The sequence below is a fragment of the Chanodichthys erythropterus genome, chromosome 23, assembly GCF_024489055.1.
Source record: "Chanodichthys erythropterus isolate Z2021 chromosome 23, ASM2448905v1, whole genome shotgun sequence".
NCBI lineage: Eukaryota > Metazoa > Chordata > Actinopteri > Cypriniformes > Xenocyprididae > Chanodichthys > Chanodichthys erythropterus.
Window position 1 is genome coordinate 21,581,768 of NC_090243.1, and position 12,691 is coordinate 21,594,458.

At 32.4% G+C, this 12,691-nt stretch overlaps 1 protein-coding gene across 1 annotated transcript in view; it reads right to left on the bottom strand.

The window, feature by feature from the left end:
• Nucleotides 1-12,691, bottom strand: part of kcnh2b (potassium voltage-gated channel, subfamily H (eag-related), member 2b) — a 192,427-nt gene that overhangs the window by 70,893 nt on the left and 108,843 nt on the right. The window lies entirely within an intron of this gene.

Genomic DNA, 12,691 nt, shown 5'->3' on the forward strand with positions numbered 1-12,691 from the left:
CTGAAGCCTCCGTGGGCGAGACCTGTAGCCGTTCTCACAGACACCATGAGCGATGGCGGCGAATACAGGCCAGCAGCTGTGATTTATTACACAGACTACAAATGCTGTTTGTGCATAACTGAAAATAATAGCCTGTACATACATGAAGATAAAAATAGGTGGCGAATGAGATGAGGAAATGATTCTTGTGTGTTTACGTCAGCTTGATGGGGACGTGAAGTATACATGTTTTATTTGCAGCATAACCCTGTACACCAGGGAACTCGGCTTGTGCCGAATGTGGGAAATAAATGGAAAACATCATGTAATATTATCAGTAATGTGTAAAGGCTGCGGCCTACTTCCATATGGAGAACGGAGCGCTGCTGTCAGCTTGATCGGTCCCCTGTGCAGGAGACGCGCTCTTCCCTGACCCGTGCACGTGTGCACTAATGAGTGTGTGTGTTTACTGTGCGTTAAAATAAATAAATAAATAACAATAAAATAAGATCTCTAGATCGGTAGTTCTCACATTTAGAGTTAATAAAATATATTAAAAAATAAGAGAAAATAAAGAAAACATTCTCTACATCAAAGATTTTAGTTGGTTTTGTGTTATGACAAAATATATTAAAAATGAAACAAAAATAAAAAATTTATTAAAATCTACAAAAATACAATCAAACTAAATAAAAATAAACAAAAGAGAATAAAATAATAAAATAAAAACATAAAATATAATCAAAAATACAATGTCATCAACATCAGCAGTTCACAAATCAAAAAATAAACAAACAATAAAATAAAATAAAATAAAATAAAATAAAATAAAATAAAATAAAATAAAATAAAATAAAATAAAATAAAATAAAATAAAATAAAAATAAAATAAAATAAAATAAAATAAAATATTGGTAGTTCTCAACAAGTTTAGCATTATGACAAAATATACACAAAAAAGAAAAAATTCTCTACATTAAAGTTCTCGACTGTTTTGTGCTATGACAAAATTAATTAAAAAAAAAAAAAAAATTAAAATACAAAAAATACAATCAAACAAAATAAAAATAAATAAAACAGAATAAAATAATAATAAAACAGAAATATAAAATATAATAAAAAGTCATCAACATTAGTAGATCACAAATCAAAAAATAAAATAATAATAACAATAATAATAAAATAAAACATGAAAAACTAAATAAAATAAATGATCTACATCAGCAGTTCCCAAATGGTTTTGTTTATAAAATAAAATAAAATAAAATAAAATAAAATAAAATAAAATAAAATAAAATAAAATAAAATAAAATAAAATAAAATAAAATAAAATAAAATAAAATAAGCTTGATGGTTCCTCTGACTGGGAAACAAAAGCCACTATTCTAACCCATTTTAAATCCAACACATGAAGATAAACTACATCACCCAGTCCTAGTTTGTGTTCGGTCTGAATGCCATGTGCTTCAGTGCTTCCACAATCATCTCACAATCTGCCGAGATGACACTGAGAACATATGGCCAGACAGAAAGCCAAGCCATGCATGCGGTCGGCTGGGGAGAAACTGTTTTCCCAAACACGGCCATGAAACTGAGCACATGTGAACACCTTCTCCATCTGAAACGGGCAGATGGTCCAAACTACACGCCTCTAAACTGAACGGCAGGTGATCGGGTCTGGATCAGTCCCACGGCTTCTCTCCAGCGTATGAAACACAGACTCTCAATCTCTAATGTGACCGGATCAGACATCTTCACACACTGCAGAACTGAAAAAATAAAAAGATCTTGCCCACACAGAGCAGCTCAGAGATTAGTGAAATACTGAGGAAAAATGACCGAACACAGAACAGAAGAAGCTCCTCTATAGTTCTGGCATCAATCCCAGAGTCGTGTCCTAAAACTGCACAGCAAAACCGCTTAAGTCAGCGTTCACAATCATATGAATGATACTCGCTTTTCCCAAAACCTAGTTTCAGCCCCTCGGGATCCAGTCAAATCACAGTGAACCAATTTACATGATTCCCCATTGTCTTTTCGAACTCTCTGCCACACAGCATCTGTTCAGATTCATAGGCTTGTTACAGGAGCAGAACTGAGCAGATGGTTTGGCTAAGTTCAGCTGTAGTGTTTGATTCAGTAGTTTGGGTGTTTTCAGGAGGTCAGTGACTGGTTCACCCCACTGCCTCTCCAGATGAGCCGTCCCATCCCCACGCCCCCCGTCCCGCCGTGATGGATTGACCCGTGAAGATCCGATCTGCTTGAGGACCAGAGACCGAGCAAAGAAAAACGAAAAAAGCAATCTTTGCACATATATGCAGTTAGTTCGAATGTGTGGTTATGAACAGAAAACCATGTTCAAGTGACACATTCGAATAAAAGATTCAGTTCAGTCAAGCATCAAGATTCAGATTTCATTTTTTACATTTTTGTTCACATCAAATATAAATGTAATAACTAAGATATGAAACAATGTTTAAAGATCATATCAGTTAGTTTATCACTATATATATATATCAAGAGTTTGGTTCCAAAACACTATAAATTCATTTTGACTAATTTGAGTAAAATTGTGTTTTCTTTACCAAGAAAGCGGCAAGATTATTTTCTGTTTCATTACATTAAAATTACACTCAATTATGTTTTTCTTTATAATAAATAAAGTTTAGAATTACATAATCATATTTCTACTCCATTTTTTTAAATATAAATATTTCAATCGCAGCTGATTTATTCAAACATGCATTAAATATTGAAGAACATTATAAATTATAATGAATATGTAACGGTGCATCGCTATATTTATCTTTCTAGAGCACTTTTCTAGCTGACTAATGAGTTTATGGTCACTGAATATGTTTTTCTGAGGTAAATGTGACGTCACGTGACATTGTTTAAGTTTTATTGAGTCTTTCCGAGGTTGAAGCACTGATTGAGCGATTACACGAGACATGATACGGATTTCAGTAAGTTGTACTGTATATTTTAACATACCTTCAGATGTTCATGTTTATTTCGCTGTAACTGGTATTAAAGCGGAGGAGAGGATGATCACATGCTTCACTTTAACTGAGGCGCTAAAGCGATCCGTCACGCCACATTAAACAGCGCCAAAATGGTATTTATTTTTTTGAGTCTCATAATAAGATGGACGTCATTTGAAATCTGAGACTTTCATATCAAAAGTAACAAAGATTATTGTGATTTATTGGATGGGAGGAGCTACATATTCTGCTCAACTGAAAACAGACTAGACTAATCCATTCTTGGGATTTAAGAATCAATATCGGTTCGTAAAAATGAGAATCGATTAAAATCGAGAAATCGATATTGTTTACCCAGCCCTACTTGTTAATGTCATAAATTATTTGTCATTACTGATTAAAGAGTATCTGGCGCCACCGCATGGTTAAAATAAACACATTTGCCGAGTACATTGGTATTAAAAACAGCTTTTAAAAACGGTTCATGATTCAGAAGTTTGATGCTGTCGTGGAACTGGTGTTTATCGTGCAGCAGCAGAACAAACAACAATAATGGATCTGATGAATGATGAAATGTTTTGTGGTTTAGATGTGCATATTCATGTTCTCAGTCAGTACTGCACTGTAATGTGAATGACCCTGTTAAAAAAAGCATAAACATCCCAGACTGTAAATCTCACTCAGTTCAGCCCTGAAGGTCCAAATCAAGGCTCTGGCATCTGAGAGATGAGGGCGGAGCGGGTTCGAATCAATGCAGTCTAGAACAGGCGCCTATTTCAATTACACACCATAATGAGCCGCCCCCAACGCCACACCCGCCCCATCAAGATTAATGGCCCCCACGCTGCCAAAATGGGTCACCTGTGGCAGGAGGGCTTCAGTCTTTAGTGTGTAATGTTGCTGTTTCAGTTCTTCTCTAAATCAGTGTTTCTGAACTCCCTGAAACGCCTCCATCTTCACAATATTCCTCATTTAAATAATTCATACACAGAATAAAGGGGCGTGGCCCGGTTGAGTTAGTTAATAGTGTGTTTCGGGACATTTCCCAAATGACCAATCACAATACACTGCTCCAGCCGACCAATCAGAGCACATTGTGCTTTCCAGAAGGAGGGGCTTCATAGAGACAGTAGAGCACAAAAATAACATCAAGACTTTGAAAGAGGGCATTAAGATTATACTGCAGTGCTGATATTTAAAATGACCATGGTTTAAAGGGCATCATGATGAACTTCAGGAGCGTGTTTCATCACTCACTGTCACACATCAGTCAAACACACAGCAGCCGCTCACACTGAGTCAGCACTAATACAGACAAGCAGCGGGAACATGATCCATGATATTATACGTGCCCTCATCGCTCCTGAAGTGCTCAAAATGTTGCAACTGTCCGTCTTTGGTAAAGTACAAAACATTGGTTAAAACAAAACATACTCTTAAAGCTCTTCTCAGAACTTGATTACCAGTGGAGAAATCTGACAGGCTGATGCGTTATTCTCCACAGGGCGGCACACTGCGAGAAAACAACAATAAAGATGTACAAGATGTACGAGTGCTCAAGAGAGAGAGAGAGAGAGAGAGAAGTGTGGATGTTGGCAAATCACGTTAGATACAGCGGGACGTTTCTTCAGGACCCCTCCGTCTTAATGGATCTGTCCTGATTGGCCCTCAATTAAATCAATGAGATTCATCGGAGTCGTTAGCGATCGACTGTTACCATTAGAGCCTCGAAATATCTTCATCCTAAACATCTCATATCATGAGGAATCACATTTCCTACTTCTTTGCAGATAAAAGTGCTTTATGTTCTTAGAAAACACTAACATTCAGAGAGAAAGAAAGTAGGGATGTATGATATATCGGCCAGCATATCGGTATCGGTCAATATATGTTCATTTTTAATGTTATTGTTATCGGTCTGATAAGAAAATTTGGGCGATATATTAAAGCCGATAAATACAGTTAAGTTCAACAGTCTGTCATATAGGCTACAAAATATTATAATGAAAATTATAATTATAATTGTGTGTTTGGGACATGGATTTCAATGATGAAACTTTTGTTTTTATAATCAGGCTCTCAAAAATGATATAAAAACTTTGATTTATATTTATCGGCCAATATATCGGTTTTCGGCTTTCAAATATAAATAATTATCGGTTATCGGTATTGGCCAAAATTTTCATATCAGTGCATTCCTGAAAGAAAGAAAGAAAGAAAGAAAGAAAGAAAGAAAGAAAGAAAGAAAGAAAGAAAGAAAGAATATATGATATATCGGCCACCATATCAGTATCGGCCGATATATGTTCATTTTTAATGTTTTCGTTATCGGCCCAATAAGAAAATGTATTAAAGTTGACAAATCATGGATTATTTCCTTCAGCTGAGACACTTCAGATGTGAACTGTCTGCCATGATGATTTTGAATTGCTTGAAATATGATTGAAATCCCTTCAAAAAGGAAAATACAGTAAAGTGCAACATGTGCAGCACAAGTCTGTCATCTAAGCTACATAATATTATAATGAGAACATTATAATTGTGTGTTGGGACATGGTTTTTAATGGTGAAACTTTTGTTTTTATAATCAGGCTCTCAAAAATGATATAAAAACTTTGATTTAGATTTATCGGCCAATATATCGGTTTTCGGCTTTCAAATATAAATAATTATCGGTTATCGGTATTGGCCAAAATTTTCATATCAGTGCATTCCTGAAAGAAAGAAAGAAAGAAAGAAAGAAAGAAAGAAAGAAAGAAAGAAAGAAAGAAAGAAAGAAAGAAAGAAAGAAAGAAAGAAAGAAAGAAAGAAAGAAAGAAAGAAAGAAAAAAAGAAATTTTATTTTATTTAGGGCTGTTGAATGATTAAAATTTTTAATCAAATTAATCAGAATTTTCAGTGGATTAATCAGGATTAATCACTATTATTATTATCATTATTATTATTATTATTTTTTTTACAGTGTTAATTTCGCCACCTATTTTTAATTTAGTCTTAAGTCTTATGCTGCGTCCCAATTCGCATACTATGCGTCCTAAATAGTATTCAAAAAAAGAATTAGTATGTCCCAAATCGTAGTGTGTTGAAATGAGTATTCCAAAGATACCCGAATGGTGTACTTTTTCCGGTTAGAATTCGAAGTGCAGATCCGTGCACACTTCTAACGGCTAATATTGCCCATAACACATTGCGCTGTGGACGAGGATTCGATTAGAACTACAAATATGAATAAAAAGTGTTTAAAAACTACAAACATGACGGACGTGCGAGGTACGACGGTTAAGATAAAGGGGCTTGAATGATTAATAAGCAGTGTCTAACCTGACAAAAAGATATTTATTAAATGTTATCCACATTATATTTCATTTGCAACAGCATTGTGAACTTTTATAACGATGCGTTTGGTCATTAACTTTTAAATGCATCATTATGCAAAGATGAGGAGAGTTCTCTGCATGAAAGACCCATGACTGGCAGATCAACGTGCGACTACATTTCTCTCCGAAACGGTTTAATTCAATGTGGAGGATTTTAACTGTGACAAGATGATTGACAGGGTAGGTTAAACAGTTACAGGTTGAGTAACTAAGCAACAGAACGTCCGTTAAAGACGCAGTTATGACGAGGTAGTATGTCCCAAAACTTGCATACTCTTCTACTACACACTCAAAAGTATGTACTTTTTCTTTACAAAAACAGTACATACTTTTAGGACGTAGTATAAGTAGGCGAATTGGGACGCAGCATTAGTCTTGTGCCAAATGTCCTTGTTAGTTTTAGTCATATTTAGTCATTCACATATCTTTTTTTGTTAGTTTCTTGATAACAGACCGCTGCTAACTATAACACACCGTCGCCATGAAAAACAGAGCGTTGCCATGAACACACAGGATTCTAACCGTAGAGACGGAGAGCACTATTTTCTTTAGCGGAAGCAATACAATCGTTTTTAAATCAATAAACTCCTTTTAAATCATAATTTTGTGTCAAATTATTGATTTATTTGGTAGGTAGCAATGTAAGCAGGATCCAAACTCGTTCTGAATATTTTAAAGGTGTAACAGCTGATGAAAAAGCAGAGACGATTGTAGACGAAAATGAAGAGGGATTTTATCTTAGTTTTTATTTTATGCAAAACATTTTCGTCTCGTCTTTTTTCGTCAAATTCATGTTAAATTAGTCTTAGTGAGCGTTTTTGGACAGTGGTGCAGTCTTGCCATCGTCTCGTTTTAGTCTTGAAAAAAAGGTCGTTGACGAACATATTTCGTCTTGTCTGACGAAAATAACACTACATACGTGCATACATGTTATTGATATTTGACTTGGTTTAACCTTGTACTTGTTAACTGTACCATCATCATTCTTTTTAAATTTGAATCCGTCAATAGGCCCACTTTGCTCACCTTGCTCCATCTGGCCTCTATCCCAACCACTTCCCTGACTTTCCTGACCTGAATAATTTGTCACACTGCGCATGCGTGAAATGCGTTAAAAAAAATTGACGTAATTAACAACAAAAAACTAATTAACGTCGTTAACTCGCTATTTTTGACAGCCCTAATTTTATTTTATTTTATTTTATTTTATTTTATTTTATTTTATTTTATTTTATTTTATTTTATTTTATTTTATTTTATTTTATTTTATTTTATTTTATGAAACAAAACCATATGGGAACTACTGATGTAGAGAACTTTATTTTATTTATTATTATTATTATTATTATTATTATTGTTGTTGTTGTTATTTTTTTGTTTTGTTTTTTTTTATAAATGTTGACACATTTATTTTTATTTTATGTTTTTATTCTATTTTATGGTTTTATGTTTTATTTTATTATTATTTTAGTCTGTTTTGTTTATTTTTATTTTGTATTGTATTTTTTAGTTTTTAATTTATTTTAAATTTTTGTTTGATTTTTTATATATTTTGTCATAACACAAAACCAATTGAGAACTTCGATGTAGAGAATTTTTTTCATTTACTTTAATTTATTTTTTAATATAACTTGTCATAACTTGTTGAGAATTACTGATGATTTTATTTTATTTAGGGCTGAACACACACACACACACACACACACACACACACACACACACACACACACACACACACACACACACACACACACACACACACACACACACACACACACACACACACACACACACACACACACACACACACACACAGGCTACACAAAATTATAATTAGATTATAATTTAAAAGTATATATAAATTATTTATATTATTAATTATTTAAAATTATTGAATTATCTATATGATTAAATATATAATATAATTATAATTGTGTGTTGTGACATGGCTTTTAATGGTGAAACGTTTTATATAAAATTATAAAAAATAAAAAAAAAATTAGATTTATCGGCCAATATATCAGTTATCGGCTTTCAAATATGCAAAAATGTTCATATCAAAAAGAAAGAAAGAAAGAAAGAAAGATTTTTTTTTGCACAAAAAAGGCTTACTAAAGCTATAAGTGGACAGTCAGAGAGAGGGTGGAATAAATCAAAAAAATAAAATGTATGACTATTTTTGACACAAAAAAGGCTAATACTGTAAGGGCTAAATGTATAATAAGACTCATTGGTTCTGTTTACTTCAGTGACCTGTCATATGTGGACTGCTGTTTGATTTTTAGTCTGAATCCTTAACAAAACTCAAATAAATAAATAAATGAATGTTTCAGCTTGAAATAAAATTAGCATGTTCTTCATCTGCATCTCCTCTAGAATGAATCTGTAATGTTCTAATTATAAACTAATGAAATCACTCACTTCACGGCCTGTTTAGGGATCTGACACACTTCTGCTTCAGACAGTGCCATGCATATCTTTACTTTATTTATTTATTTATTTATTTTGAGGTTATTGTGCGCTCCATTTCTGACGTTAGTTAAGCACTGTAACAGTTTTTTAAGATTTCTGAGACGTCAGCGAAAGGGAATGCATAATATTAATCATTCATTATTGATGAGTGTTGCATTTCTTTGGTCTGAATTAATAATCAAACCCCTCATGGCTGAATAAACCGTGTTTGAAAGGCTTGCGCTCAGAGGACTGATGTATTTTCTATCAAAGACACAGAGAGAATGTTTTACTCTGGCAGTAAAAGTTTCATTAATACACATTCCAAGTCTTTTTACGAAAGATTGATCAGAGCACATTATTCCAAATAAACAAATGTTTGTCCTTGAGTGTCTTTATTCACTCCCATATCGACCACATTTCCAAATACATCATTGATAATTATGGAATAATAAACTTTTGATTTTTAAACGTTTTAAAGTTCTAAAGTTCTAAACATGAGCTGTGTCGCCATGACAACTTCTCAAACATTCTAAATTCACCATGGCAACCAAAGTTCCAGCCAAAACACAAGTCATGTGGCTGCAGTGCAAAACTGTGATGTACTGCCACCATCAGGAAAAGGACGGTACAGCAGGTTGGTCGTTCACTGAACTTTTGTTCCAGAGATCATCTCCACAATGCACAGATTACAGGAAACACATTAACACAATGTTCTGATGTAATCACACGCAGATTAAGGGGTAAACATGAGTGTGTGTTAAGGACAGAAAAGCAAGAATGTTTCTGTGCAATGCGTGTCGCTTACTGCATCACCCAGCGAGTGTGTGTGTGTGTGTGTGTGTGTGTGCCACTAAATATAGCCCAACATGAATTAAACACACAGCTGTGGTGTCAAAGAAAGAAACCGTGACCCACCTACACTAGTTTGGAAAAATGAATATTTTTTCTGCTTACCAAGGCTACATTTATTTGATCAAAAATACAGTAAAACATACAAAAAATGTGAAATATTATTACTATTTAAAATAACTGTTTTCTATTTGAAGATATCGTAAAATGTAATTTATTCCTGTGATGCAATGCTGAATTATTCAGAAAGGACATTAAATGGACCAAAAGTGACATTTTATAATAATATAATGTAACATTTATAATGTTACAAAAGATTCTATTTCAAATAAATGCTGTTCTTTTGACCTTTCTATTCAGTAAAGAATCCTGAAACATAAAATGTATCAATTTCCACACAAATATGAACTGTTTTCAACACTGATAATAATCAGAAATGTTTCTCGAGCATCAAATCATCATATCAGAATGATTTCTGAAGGATCATGTGACACTTAAGATGCCGAAAATTCAGCTTTGATCACAGGAATAAATTACACTTTACTATATAGTCACATAGAAAACAGATATTTTACATTATAAAAATATTTCAAATTTTTACATTATTTTTGATCAAATACATTTCAAAAAACGCATTTCAAAAAACAAAAACAAAAATAAATTTTTCCAAACTTTTGACCATCATCTCTGACACCTGAAACACACGTCAAACTTTAATATTCCAGCAGAAATCGGGCTCGGCTGTCATACTGGAGAAGAAATCACACAAACACACACATTTAGATGTTATTTACGCTGTTATATGATAACCTCCGTAAATGAACAGTTGTGTGTATTGTGTTTTTGAGTTTGCTGGATTAGACGGCGATCGGTCTCAACACGAACACGCTGCCAGACAGAAGTTTGGACACACTTGAGTCATCTTATGTGTGACAGAAATGAGTTTATGACAATACAAACTGTGTTTATGTATGAATTTCCTTGATTTGAGGAGGATAGTGAAGAAAGAGCGTCATGAAGTGCTTCAATGAGGGAATCCAGCTCAAATATATGAGTTTTTATTTGTGACACGTGTGTGAAACCAGCAGGTGTATCCAATCTTCCGACAGGCAGTTAAACTCAATACACAGTCTGATCCAGCAGACAAAAGCTCAAAGCACAACACACACACACACATGCACAGTCACACACAAACTCATCTCACAAAGACTCACTGCGGCAATCAATAGTGAATTCTTCCTTAAATCCTGCTGTGGACAGATTAGAAACAGCTGCATTATGACTTCTCTGAGAGGTGGTGGACGGGACACGCCGAATCTGACAGCGTGTACACATGCTGATTAGAGCTTATCTAATCGCTCTAATTAAAGTAATCACATCATCAACATCACCATGACAACAGCATACAACCAAAAAGAGCAGTTTGTGATGAATGGATGATGATAACAGTCGCCCACAATATGTAAATGGAGAGATACGGGTTCAATACGAGATGTGAAATGATCAAATACACTCTCGAAGGTATAGTGACAAGATTTAGGATATAAGATCAAACTCCGCCCACAGGAAGCACATCAGTGACGATTAACTAAAGTCGTAGAATAATAGTCCAAAAGTTATAAGGGCAATTTAGACACTTTGTATTTTAAATAACATATTTTTGTATGGAAGAATTAATGAAAAATATATATATATATATTTTTTTTAAATAATTAACAAAAATACACATAAAATAATAAAAAAAATTAATTTTCTTTGCAGTTCAAATAACAAATTTCTTTAAAAATAATTAATTAAAAATAAACATTATTAAAATATGCATTAAAATTAGGCTATTTAATTAAAAAAATATTATTTTCTCAATTTAGACAGTACAAAGACCACATTTTTGTTTAGAATAATTAAAATGTTAATGTTATTTTTAAAAATTAACAAAAATACGCATAACAGTTTTCTCTCTTTTTTTTAATCATTTAAACTATTTTTGCAATTTAGACACATTGCAGTTAAAGTAACAATTTTGTATTAATGAAAACATTTTTTAAGTATTTAAAAAAGAATTAAAAATATGCATAAGAATTTTAATTATTTTCTGTGCAGTTCAAATAACACATAAAATAATTATTATATTAAAATATGCATAAAAAGGATTTAATTTTAAAAAATATTATTTTTACAATTTAGACACTTTGCACCACAATTTGTATGAAAGAATGAATGATTTTTTAAAAATTATTTAAAAAAAAATAATGAAAAATATGCAAAAATTGTTTAGAATTTTTATTATTTTAATTGCAGTTCAAATAACATTTCTTTACAAAAAATAATTAATGATTTTTTAAAATTATTTTAAAAAAATATGCATAAATATTTAATTTAATAAATACATTATTTTCTCACAATTTTTCGAACTATTTTGTGTATGGAAGAATTAATGAAAAAAAATATTTAAAAAAATATTTAAAAATATGCATTAAAATAATTTAAAATAATTTATTTTCTTTGCAGTTCAAATAATACTTTTATTAGTAAAATAATTAATTAACAAATTATTAAAATTAGTTAAAAATGATTAAAATATGCATAAAAATGACTTAATTTAAAAAATATTATGTTCTCAATTTAGACACTTTGCAGTACAAATAACATATTATTGTATGGAAAAATTAATTAAAAATGATTAAAATTAATTTAAAAGATTAATTAACAAAAATATGCATAAAAATGTATTTATTTATTTATTTTCTGGTGGATATTATCATTGTCTCCAATGCTGTCGATAGAATTTAACTTGCATTAAACACAGATATACTGAATATACTTCATATGAAACAGCTCACATTAAACTGAACGTCACATGAAAAATGCACACATCATGTGACCACTTCCTGTACGCAGGACAGCAGGTGTGAATGAAACGTGACGCTCTCAAACTCAAAAGCACACGCTCATCAGTCATGATTTCATCACGAAGCGTCAATCCCTGCCGCCCTCCTTTCCTTTAATCTGCCAGAGATGAGCATCAGCACACGGGCGTCACGCGTATTA